Consider the following 11,827-nt stretch of genomic DNA (forward strand, 5'->3'; position numbering starts at 1 on the left):
GTGGTCTTGATGCCAGGATGTGGCACCAGTGTACATGATTGTATGGAGTTGTGCATCTTCTATGAGGACAGTGTAGTCTTTACACTGAATCTTCAAAGACACAGTTTATTTTTATTTTTATTCCTACTTCAGGCTACATTTTGGAGAAAATACATCTACATAATACATCAATATCCATAATCTGTAATCGGTGTACATAATACTGATCATTTTACAATGGCAATTCACTTTGAATTCCCCAGTGAAAATATTAGACTATTCTCCATGTTTCACAGAACAAACTCAAGACCCTAGTCATCCCTTTATCAACACATTGTCATGGGACTGGCAATGATTGAATTTGATTACAAGTTATGGTGAATGCTTGAAGTAGAACTCCGAAAGGCATTTCTCACTTTTAAAATGCAGTTGCAACCAACAATGAGAGGTTGTAGAGCCATAGTGGCACACAGCACAGAAACAGCCCCTTCGGCCCAACTCATCCATGCTTACCAGTTTACCTAAATTGCACCCAGGCTTCAGCTCAATGCAATCAGAGACAGATTGCCAGCCAGAACAGAGACAAGTGCCTAGGTTGCTGAAACAGATAGGAGAGGAAATTATTACAGTGGAGCTGATACACAGAGAGTAGTGGAACAAAGAACAAAGCAAATTACGGCACAGGAACAGGTCCTTCAGCCCTCCAAGCCTGCGCTGATCAGATCCTCTATCTAAACCTGTTGCCTATTTTCCAAGAATCTGTATCCCTCTGCTCCCTGCCCATTCATGTATCTGTCTAGATACATCTTAAATGACACTATCGTGCCCACCTCTACCACCTCCGCTGGCAATACTTTCCAGGCACCCACCACACTCTGCATCAAGAACTTTCTACTCAAATATCCCTGAAAATTTTCCCCTGTCACCTTGACATCATGACCCCTAGTAATTGAGTCCCCCACTCTGGGAAAAAGCTTCTTGCTATCCACCCTGTCTGTACATCTCATGATTTTGTAGACCTTAATCAGGACCCCCTTCAACCTCCAGCTTTCTAATGTAAATAATCCTAATCTACTCAACCTCTCTGCATAGCTAGCGCCCTCCATACCAGGCAACGTCCTGGTGAACCTCCTCTGCACCATGTCCGAAACATTCACATCCTTTCGGTAATGTGGCAACCAGAACTGTACGCAGTATTCCAAATGTGGTTGAACCAAACTCCTATACACGACTTGCCAACTCTTGTACTCAATACCCCATCTGATCAATGAAAGCATGCGATATGCCTTCTTGACCACTCTATTGACCTGCTTTGCCACCTTCAGAGTACAATGGACCTGAACACTCAGATCGCTCTGTGTGTCAATTTTCCCCAGGGCAGTTCCATTTACCATATATTCGCTATTGAATTGGATCTTCCAAAATGCATCACTTCACATTTTCCTGGATTGATCTCCATCTCCCAGTTCTCCGCCCAACTCTCCAATTTATCTCCATTCTGCTGCATTTTCCGACAGTCCCCTTCACTATCTGCTACTCCACCAATCTTACTGTCATCTGCAAACTTGCTAATCAGACCATCTATACCTTCCTCCAGATCATTTATGTATATCACAAACAACAGTGGTCTTAACACGGATCCCTGTGGGACACCACTGGTCACAGTCCTCGATTTTGAGAAACTCCCTTCCACGACGACTCTCTGTCTCCTGTTGCCCAGCCAGTTCTTTATCCAAGATAACAAAATGTGAGGCTGGATGAACACAGCAGGCCAAGCAGCATCTCAGGAGCACAAAAGCTGATGTTTCGGGCCTAGACCCTTCATCTCAGGAGCACAAAAGCTGACGTTTCGGGCCTAGACCCTTCATCAGAGAGGGGGATGGGGTGAGGGTTCTGGAATAAATACGGAGAGAGGGGGAGGCGGACCAAAGATGGAGAGTAAAGAAGGTAGGTGGAGAGAGTATAGGTGGGGAGGTAGGGAGGGGATAGGTCAGTCCAGGGAAGACGGACAGGTCAAGGAGGTGGGATGTGGTTAGTAGGTAGATGGGGGTGCGGCTTGGGGTGGGAGGAAGGGATGGGTGAGAGGATGAACCGGTTAGGGAGGCAGAGACAGGTTGGACTGGTTTTGGGATGCAGTGGGTGGGGGGAAGAGCTGGGCTGGTTGTGTGGTGCAGTGGGGGGAGGGGACGAACTGGGCTGGTTTAGGGATGCAGTGGGGGAAGGGGAGATTTTGAAACTGGTGAAGTCCACATTGATACCATATGGCTGCAGGGTTCCCAGGCGGAATATGAGTTGCTGTTCCTGCAACCTTCGGGTGGCATCATTGTGGCAGTGCAGGAGGCCCATGATGGACATGTCATCTGGAGAATGGGAGGGGGAGTGGAAATGGTTTGCGACTGGGAGGTGCAGTTGTTTGTTGCGAACTGAGCGGAGGTGTTCTGCAAAGCGGCCCCCAAGCCTCCGCTTGGTTTCCCCAATGTAGAGGAAGCCGCACCGGGTACAGTGGATGCAGTACATCACATTGGCAGATGTGCAGGTGAACCTCTGCTTAATGTAGAATGTCATCTTGGGGCCTGGGATAGGGGTGAGGGAGGAGGTGTGGGGGCAAGTGTAGCATTTCCTGCGGTTGCAGGGGAAGGTGCCGGGTGTGGTGGGGTTGGAGGGCAGTGTGGAGCGAACAAGGGAGTCACGGAGAGAGTGGTCTCTCCGGAAAGCAGACAGGGGTGGGGATGGAAAAATATCTTGGGTGGTGGGGTCAGATTGTAAATGGCGGAAGTGTCGGAGGATGATGCGTTGTATCCGGAGGTTGGTAGGGTGGTGTGTGAGAACGAGGGAGATCCTCTTAGGGCGGTTGTGGCGGGGGCGGGGTGTGAGGGATGTGTTGCGCGAAATACGGGAGACGCGGTCAAGGGCGTTCTCGATCACTGTGGGGGGGAAAGTTGCGGTCCTTAAAGAACTTGGACATCTGGGATGTGCGGGAGTGGAATGTCTTATCGTGGGAGCAGATGCGGCAGAGGCGGAGGAATTGGGAATAGGAGATGGAATTTTTGCAGGAGGGTGGGTGGGAGGAGGTGTATTCTAGGTAGCTGTGGGAGTCGGTGGGCTTGAAATGGACATCAGTTACAAGCTGGTACACCTCCGCTCAGTTCGCAACAAACAACTGCACCTCCCAGTCGCAAACCATTTCCACTCCCCCTCCCATTCTCTAGATGACATGTCCATCATGGGCCTCCTGCACTGCCACAATGATGCCACCCGAAGGTTGCAGGAACAGCAACTCATATTCCGCCTGGGAACCCTGCAGCCATATGGTATCAATGTGGGCTTCACCAGTTTCAAAATCTCCCCTTTCCCCACTGCATCCCTCAACCAGCCCAGTTCGTCCCCTCCCCCCACTGCACCACACAACCAGCCCAGCTCTTCCCCCCCACCCACTGCATCCCAAAACCAGTCCAACCTGTCTCTGCCTCCCTAACCGGTTCTTTCTCTCACCCATCCCTTCCTCCCACCCCAAGCCGCACCCCCATCTACCTACTAACCTCATCCCACCTCCTTGACCTGTCCGTCTTCCCTGGACTGACCTATCCCTTCCCTACCTCCCCACCTATACTCTCTCCACCTATCTTCTTTACTCTCCATCTTCGGTCCGCCTCCCCCTCTCTCCCTATTTATTCCAGTTCCCTCTCCCCATCCCCCTCTCTGATGAAGGGTCTAGGCCCGAAACATCAGCTTTTGTGCTCCTGAGATGCTGCTTGGCCTGCTGTGTTCATCCAGCCTCACATTTTGTTATCTTGGAATTCTCCAGCATCTGCAGTTCCCATTATCTCAGTTCTTTATCCATCTAGCTAGTACACCCTGGACCCCATGCAACTTCACTTTCTCCATCAGCCTGCCATGGGGAACCTTATCAAATGCCTTACTGAAGTCCATGTATATGACATCTACAGCCCTTATTATTTTCTTTGCAAGTCTGATTTTAGCTTGTATCATACTTGACTGCAATGAATGCCATTCATTATTGATTTGACATCTTCTGACTAATGTCAAACCATGTTAAGTAGCAGAAATACAGATGAGCAATTTTCAACTTTCATTGTTTGATTTTAATACTACAGAACGTCACAGACCAACATACTTTTAGAAAACTTACCCAAAATGGCTGGAGTGATTACCTGATCATAAATTGAGGCAAGTTCAGGAATCTAATGTGGAATAAACAAAAGCGTCTGAACTGAAATTATCATTTTATCTAAAGACATTGAAGAGCAGTCAACTGTGTCAGATGTCAAGCAATTTTCATTTCCTGTTCTAATGCATGTTTTCCTATACACTCTACATATTGAACATGAAATATTGGCTGCAACTATCCAAATTAGAAAAACAACAAAGTCAGACTGGAAAATATACATATGAAGTATATTTCAATAGATATTTTTGAACAGCACAGAGAGAGAAAAATAAATTGTTAAAAGCAAGGACTGGAACAATATCTCTCTTCCTCTATTCCCTTCTCAACATTAACTTCCTTCTCTTTTCTCTGCCACTGTAGTTCCACCTCACAGCTGAGCCATTGAGCCTCAAAATGGATTGTGTCTTGATGGATGAGAAAGTGCCAAGCTGAGTAGTCAGATCTTGCTCCTCCCTGTCAGTTATGTCAATGTCACTGTGCTTTAGGGTGGCCTTGGCCATGACCTTACCTTTTCCTTTGACCACCCTTTGAGCACTGACCAACACAGAGCTGAAAGAAGAGAACCTACAAAGAACACAATTTGTAAGCATACAGATACAAAGATTATCCAATTTGAAATTTTAGGTGCAAGGCTTCACTGCTGATGCAACTTCATGGGGGTCACTCACTTGATCTTCTGCTTCTCCCATTTGATCCCCGGGATTTGACGTAAGCACCACTGGTGGAAGCTCTCTTGGATCTTGATGTAATGTTGGTAGATGGTCCAGGTTTAGTTGTAGTAGAGAAGGATGGTGATATAGCAGAATCCTAGATCAGGACATTTGTTTTCTTCCTAAGTTCCTTATTTTCACAGCCTGAAGAAGGTAAAGCAGATGAAGTTGACTTGATGCTGGACTTCTTCATCTCCCTTGGGAGAGGTTGTAATTTAACATTTGGATTGGGAAGTGCCGTATGTATTCCAGATTCACCCTATCTTTGTGGATCATTCAGGACATGTCAAACTGGCCAGGGGAAAGGCTAGCCTAGTTATTGTACAGGAGGTGTTGAAAAGTTTAGCATTCTTTGCACCACCTGTGCTGAATGAAATAGTCATCTGAAGTCTGAAGCTCATGGTTGCCCATGATAGTGAGTTTGAAGTGATCATGTAGCAGATCTTCCCATCCTGATGATACTGGATGACTTCAAGTGGTGGGTATCAGTTCAGTTTCAGATCTTCCTTTTGTGAATCAGACTAAACCCCCTTCAATTTTATCAAGGATATGGCCCAAGCCCTAACTTTTATCATATTTAGAGGCAAGTGTAAAATGCTGTGTTCTAGACGTAATTTGATTGGTCACACTTTTTGGCTTTATGCAAAACATATTTTTTTTACATTTAATTCTCATACCTAGCTAAATACAAACAAAAGAGAGAAAAATTAGTACAACTCTAACTCTACTGAAAACTTAACAGAATACTAAATTGTTTAACTGTAAAATAGCATTTATTCCAATATAGTAGTATCCCATAAACACATCCTTGACAAAGACAAATTCAGTAAAATAACTTGCCTCACATAGAATGTTTCTCCAGTTCAATAAAGAAGAATACCAAGAGAAAACTCTTGCAGGGAGATATGTATGTCAGCTTCTGCAAACAACTTCAAATAACAACTATCGAAAGCTAAACTAAAACCTTGGTTTCTATGGGGGCCCGACTCCACCCATTGCTTCTATTTTTCTAACTTAAAAGAGGACCCAGGGCCTTACTAGTTGTTTGTTTTATTGGCTTGGAAGAGAAGCTCTGTGCCTTTCTCTCAACCTCTCCATTAAAAGAAGGAGAAAACTGTACCTCTTAATGTACCGTAGTATCCTCACACTCCACTCAGCATAGTGACTGTTACCTTTCATACAGAAGTTGCAGAAAAGTGGCAAGCTTTATGGGCACATAAAGGAATCAGATATCTTAGTTGGGGCATTGAACATGAGGATCAATTCTAGCTTTTATTCCTGACAATTTTTCTGGATCTGCCAAACCATGAAGACATTGTCCACAGTACATTGGGCTTGTTGGAAGGAACATTACGTTATTGGCTGGATTTCTTTCTGCTTCCTGGCATCCCTCAAGGATCAGACATTCAACTTTATCTGGGTGGTTTTGTGTGTCTTCCAGTGGCTCAGTGCCGGGCAGATATTCATCATTAGGTGCAAAAGTTGGTGATCCATCCAACAATATTCAGAACATTTCATGATCCTCATAACAAGCATGACTCACAGGTACATTCCTTAAGCAGTGATATAGTCCAGGAAGTCCCAGTGCCCATACTTTTGGCACCTCTTCACGATTTTGAGCTGGTTCTTCTGTTTGCAGACTGTGTCGGTCACAGTTAGAACATGTTGGGCAAAGTTGGTCGAGAATAGGAAGCGATAGGTATTGATTGTCCCCACGCCATCTTTGCCAATTGTTCCACTCTAGATTTTGTGGTCATAACCAATCACACTTGTCCCTAGTCAGGGACATTGAGGGTCATTGATGAAACAGCTAATGATGTTTGGGTCTTGGACACTACTCTGAGGAACTCATGCAGAGGTGTGCTGAAGCTGAGATGACTGAGCATCAACCACAACCGTTTTCCTTAATGCTAGCTATGACTTCACACCTAGCACAATCCTTATAGCTGTGCTTATCAGTGTGTTTGCTTTTTTTTGCTATTAGTAGGTAATAATATTCATTTCGTTTGTTCAAGAAAACCTCAGAATTGGCTCCTTTGTTGTGATCTAGCAAACTATCTTTTAATTCAAGTGTAGTATAATGACCTTCCTGCCATCAGAAGGTCAGAAGTGGGGACGTTTGTTGATGATTATGTAATGTTCAGCTCCAGTCGTAACTACTCAGACAATGAAGCAGTTTGTGCCCAAATGCAGCAAGCCCTGGTCAACATTCAGACTTGGGCTGTTAAATTAACAATCAAATGCATGCTGAAAATGAAAGCTAAATATTGCAACCAACTAAGGGGATTAAAAAGGGAGCCAACAGATGCTTCGTCATCTAGTCATTGCACATCAAAGTGACAATATGTACAGGTAAAGTCATAGTCCCAGAGGCTGATCGCTCATTAGAGCGAGATGACTGGTGGTAGTTTAACATAAGCATCATCATTCCTCAGGTTAGGGACAAGGTTCAGAAGGTGAGATCTTTATGATAATGTTGGCCAGTGTGGGCACTGAGCCCATGCTTACTGGCATCTCTCTGCAGTCCAAGCCAGCCTTCCAGCAACTGCGATAACTAACGGAGCTAATGGAAGCTTCTGAAATCAGGCACGTGGCACTGATCTGCTAATGGCAACCCTCAGGCTTATTTCAATAGTTCAAGTGAAATAGCAAGCAATTTCTTTTAACACTGCAAACATTATTTTTTCTTCAAATACTTGAAGCCAGAAGCTTTACATGTCTTTAAAGTTCCTTTTGACATTTGTGCTCTATAAGTTCCTTTTTATGCTTTAAAAGTGGCTTTTGACATCTTTGACCGTTTGAATGAACTTGCCAGTGAATGAGCTTATGGACTTTTCTTTGCATGTACATGTTTACTTTCAAAAACTCAAAAGGGTCCCTTACCTCGCTCAAATATGTCCCAGAAGTGTTTTAGACATTTTTCTGTACAATTCCAGATTTGTCATTGGATTCATATTCCATTATCTGCTGCGGCAGGACTTGAACCCAGGTCACCAGAATATTAGTGGGTGTCTAGATTAATGGTATAGCAATAACACCACTACACTATCACCTTCCCATCACACATGTTAGCAACAAAATCAGACAAGAGCAGAGAAGTGGCTGATTCATATTGCGGTACCTCCATAATGTGCCATGCATGATGAAAGACTGATCCCCAATCTCACCAATGTGAAAATAGTGGGTACCATTTTCAAGTGTTGCTCTCCAAACTTTGGCTTCCTCAGCCACTGTCATAATCCAAAGGGATGAATTGGATGTGAATATGAAAGCTACTGGGTACTAGAGAAATGTGTGCTGGAGAAAATATTACTGCGTCTGATTTAGGTTAATCATTTTCTTTAACACCCACAGAATGATTTACTAGTGTTCAAAAGTGTGAATAACAGCGGGGATCAATTTGACTTCAGTGTGCTTTTTAGTAACTATTCTCATGATGTGGGCATCAGTCACAAGGGAATATAAGAGTCAAGCACACAGTTATATTAGTGGCTACAGTCACACACTGAAAGTATACAAAAGGCACTTTTCTTTCCAAGTAGGACAGTTGTGACAAGCCAACATCTTCTGAGGCTATCCTTGAATTACATGGTTTGTGATGTATCTGCAATTTTTTTGTGATCCTTATTAGGTATAGTTTCAGTTTTTGTTTACAATATTGCACATGAGAAACCAAAAGAAAGGAAGGGAATTTGCAGCTGGCAATTGGGCAGACTAATGGGTAATTGCCTCCTTTGCAAACATGAAATAAATAACATGATGTCTTGTTTGTGCACTCAAATTATCACTCCAATCTCAAAAATTAAGGAAGGTGGGCAGATCCTGAAATCAGAATCTTACACCCCCATTTTTAAATTGCCAATTAACATTCCTTGAAGCATGTCAAAGACCACCCAAGCACAGATTTTCATTGCCTGCTGCATGTTTTGGGTGATGGCTGGAAAGAACTTCAAAGGCTTTGTAATGATTGTAATGAGGTCACCAGATGGACCTTGTGGAATATGAGTTCCCTGATTGGGGCCGTTCAACTTGTCCAATGAGGGAGTTCTGGCTGACAGATATAAACAGGAGTGTCAGAGATTCTGTTCACTCTGAGAGCTGGTTCTGAGGAAACTGGAAGAGTGTTGGGCTCAATGCACAAGTAAATAAAAGTTGACTTAGTGATAGGATACTCCATGGAGTTATTTGAGACATTTTATGGTAGGTTCAGGAGGTGTGTAAAGGACCACAGAAGAGTCTTGCCTCTGGAAGTATGGTTGTATGAAGCAACAGAGTCTGTTGCTGAACATGGCAGCATCAGTGCAATTTCTGACTACATTGTTTGAGTTTTTTGAGCCTGCCAAAAATAAAAAGAGATATTGAAACAGCATAAGGCCTTCAAATTTGAAGACGTAACTGACTTTTTCTTCACAGCGTACCTCAGTTTCCGTTCCACCTCCCTCATCTCATGTTTAACAGTGAAAATCTATCCCTGCAACCTGCAACGCGGGTTCATCTCAGCTGTCCTGACAGTGGTCTACATCACACTCCATGCAGAAGTAAAGAGTGTACTTGCTGAAGTATACAATGCTACAAATAGTTTTGAGACAGAATACCCGAAGCCTTGTTCATTATAGCCAGTGACTTCAACCTGGCCAACATCAAGAATGTGTTACCAAAATACCATCAACAAGTCTCCTGTCCCACCAAGGGTCCAAACATTCTTGACCGTTGCTACACAACCATCAAAGATGCAGAGTGCTACAACACCCATCCACATCTTGGAAAATCAGATCACAACTCTACACTCCTTCCTTGTGGCTTACAAGCAGAAATTGAAGCCTGAGGGCCTAGTATAGAAAGTAGTGCAGTGTTGATCTGAGGCAAGAAGGGCTTCTATGGGATTGCTTAGAGTTATTGGACTGGTCCGTATTCAAAAGCTCAGCAGCCAACCTAAACAGATATGTCACTATCGTTATAGACTTCATTAGTAAATGTGTAGATGACTGTGTGCTGAAAAAGTTAATCCCAATGTTATCCAACCAGAAACCATGGATGAACTGGGAGATCCACTCCCTCCTGAAGTCCAGGTCTGAGGCTTTCAATTAGGGTATCCCTGCTATGACCTTCGCAACACCATCAAGAGCGCTAAGAGGAAATATCAAACTAAGCTTGAGACCCAGAATAACTCACATGGATACGTGTCATTTATGGCAAGACTTATACAACATAACAGGCTACAAAGCGAAGTTGAACAGAATTGCGGCTAACAGTGCATCCCTACTCTATGAGCTCAAAGCATTCTGCACTTGCTTTGAACAGAAGGAAAGTGAAACAACGTCATCCCCCAACAGCTTCAGATGCATCTGTACCCACGGTCACTACCACAGACGTTAATCATCCTTTTGAGAGTGAACCCATGGAAAGTGATTGGCCCAGATGGAATCCCCAGCTGTGCCCTCAGATCCTGTGCAGACCTAGACATCTCAACCTCTCCTTACTACGATCTGAAGTCTCCACCTGCTTCAAGAAGACCACCATCATCTCGGTGCCAAAGAAAAATAATTCAATATAATTCAATGACTATGCCCAGTGACTCCGACATCCATAGTTATGAAGTGCTTTGAGAGGTTAGTCATGGCTCATATCAACTCCAGCACCCCAGAATGCCTTGAGCCCTTGTAATATGCCTAATGATGCAACAGGTCACAGCTGATGCCCTCTCCCTGGCCCTGCACTCATCTCCAGAACATCTAGATAACAAGGCTCCTACATATTGACTGCAGGCCCACCTTCAACACCATGATTCTAAACAAACACATCTCCAAATTCAGGGGCCTAAGTATCTGCTTCACGCTCTGTAACTGTGTTCTTGACTGCCTGACCAACAGACATCAGTCAGTAAGGACAGGCGATAAAATCTCCTCAATGAAAATCATTAACACCAGTGCCCTACAAAGCTGCGTACTCAGCCCCCCCAACTATACTCCTTACACCCACAGTACTTTTTTACAAGTTTTTGATGACACCACTGTTGTAGGTTGAATCTCAAAAAGCGACGAGGCAGAATACAGAAAACAGACTAAGTGCTTGCTAGCATTGTTTGAAAACAACAATCTCTCCATTAACATCAGTAAAATGAAGAAGCTGGTCATTGACCTCAGGAAGCAGAGTGGAAGGCACGCCCCTGCCTGATATCTATGATGCGGAGGTAGAGATGGTCAAGAGTGTCAAGTTCCTGTGAGTGACGATCACCAACAATCTGTCCTGGGCCACCCATGTTGACACTACAATTAAGAAAACACAACAATGCCTCTACTTCCTCCTTCCTCGCAACTATACACTCCTTCCACCTCAAGCCCCAATCCCACCTCCTACCTACCAACCTCATCCCCACTTCCTTGACCTGTCAGTCCTGCCTGGACTGACTTATCCCCTCCCTAACTCCCCACCTACAATCATGTTTACTGGCTCCATCCCCGCCTCTTTGACCTGTCTGTCTCTTCTCCACCTATCTGCTCCTTTATCCATCTTTCATCCACCTCCCCCCCTCTCTCTATTTATTTCAGAAACCCCTTCCCCTCCCCTATTTTTGAAGAAGGGTCGAGACCTGAAACATCAGCTTTCCTGCTTCTCTGATGCTGCTTAGCCTAGGTTCATCCAGGTTTTATACCTTGTTATCTTTCATTTATTGACTTCATCTATACTTCCCACAGCCTCGGGAAAGCAGCCAGCATAATCAGACACCCACTTCCACCCCTGTTATGCTCTTTTCCATCCTCTTCCATCAGGCAGAAGATATAAAAATTTGAATACACATATGAACAGATCCAAGAACAGTTCCATCCCTGCTGTTATCATACCTTTGAATGGGTCTGTTTAATGTCAATGTCAATATTTCGCTGCACCTTCTCAGCAGTTGCAATACTGTATCCTACACCCTGGTCTGTTACCCTGCTGCAGATGTATA

This window comes from Stegostoma tigrinum, chromosome 5 (assembly GCF_030684315.1).
Source record: "Stegostoma tigrinum isolate sSteTig4 chromosome 5, sSteTig4.hap1, whole genome shotgun sequence".
Lineage (NCBI taxonomy): Eukaryota > Metazoa > Chordata > Chondrichthyes > Orectolobiformes > Stegostomatidae > Stegostoma > Stegostoma tigrinum.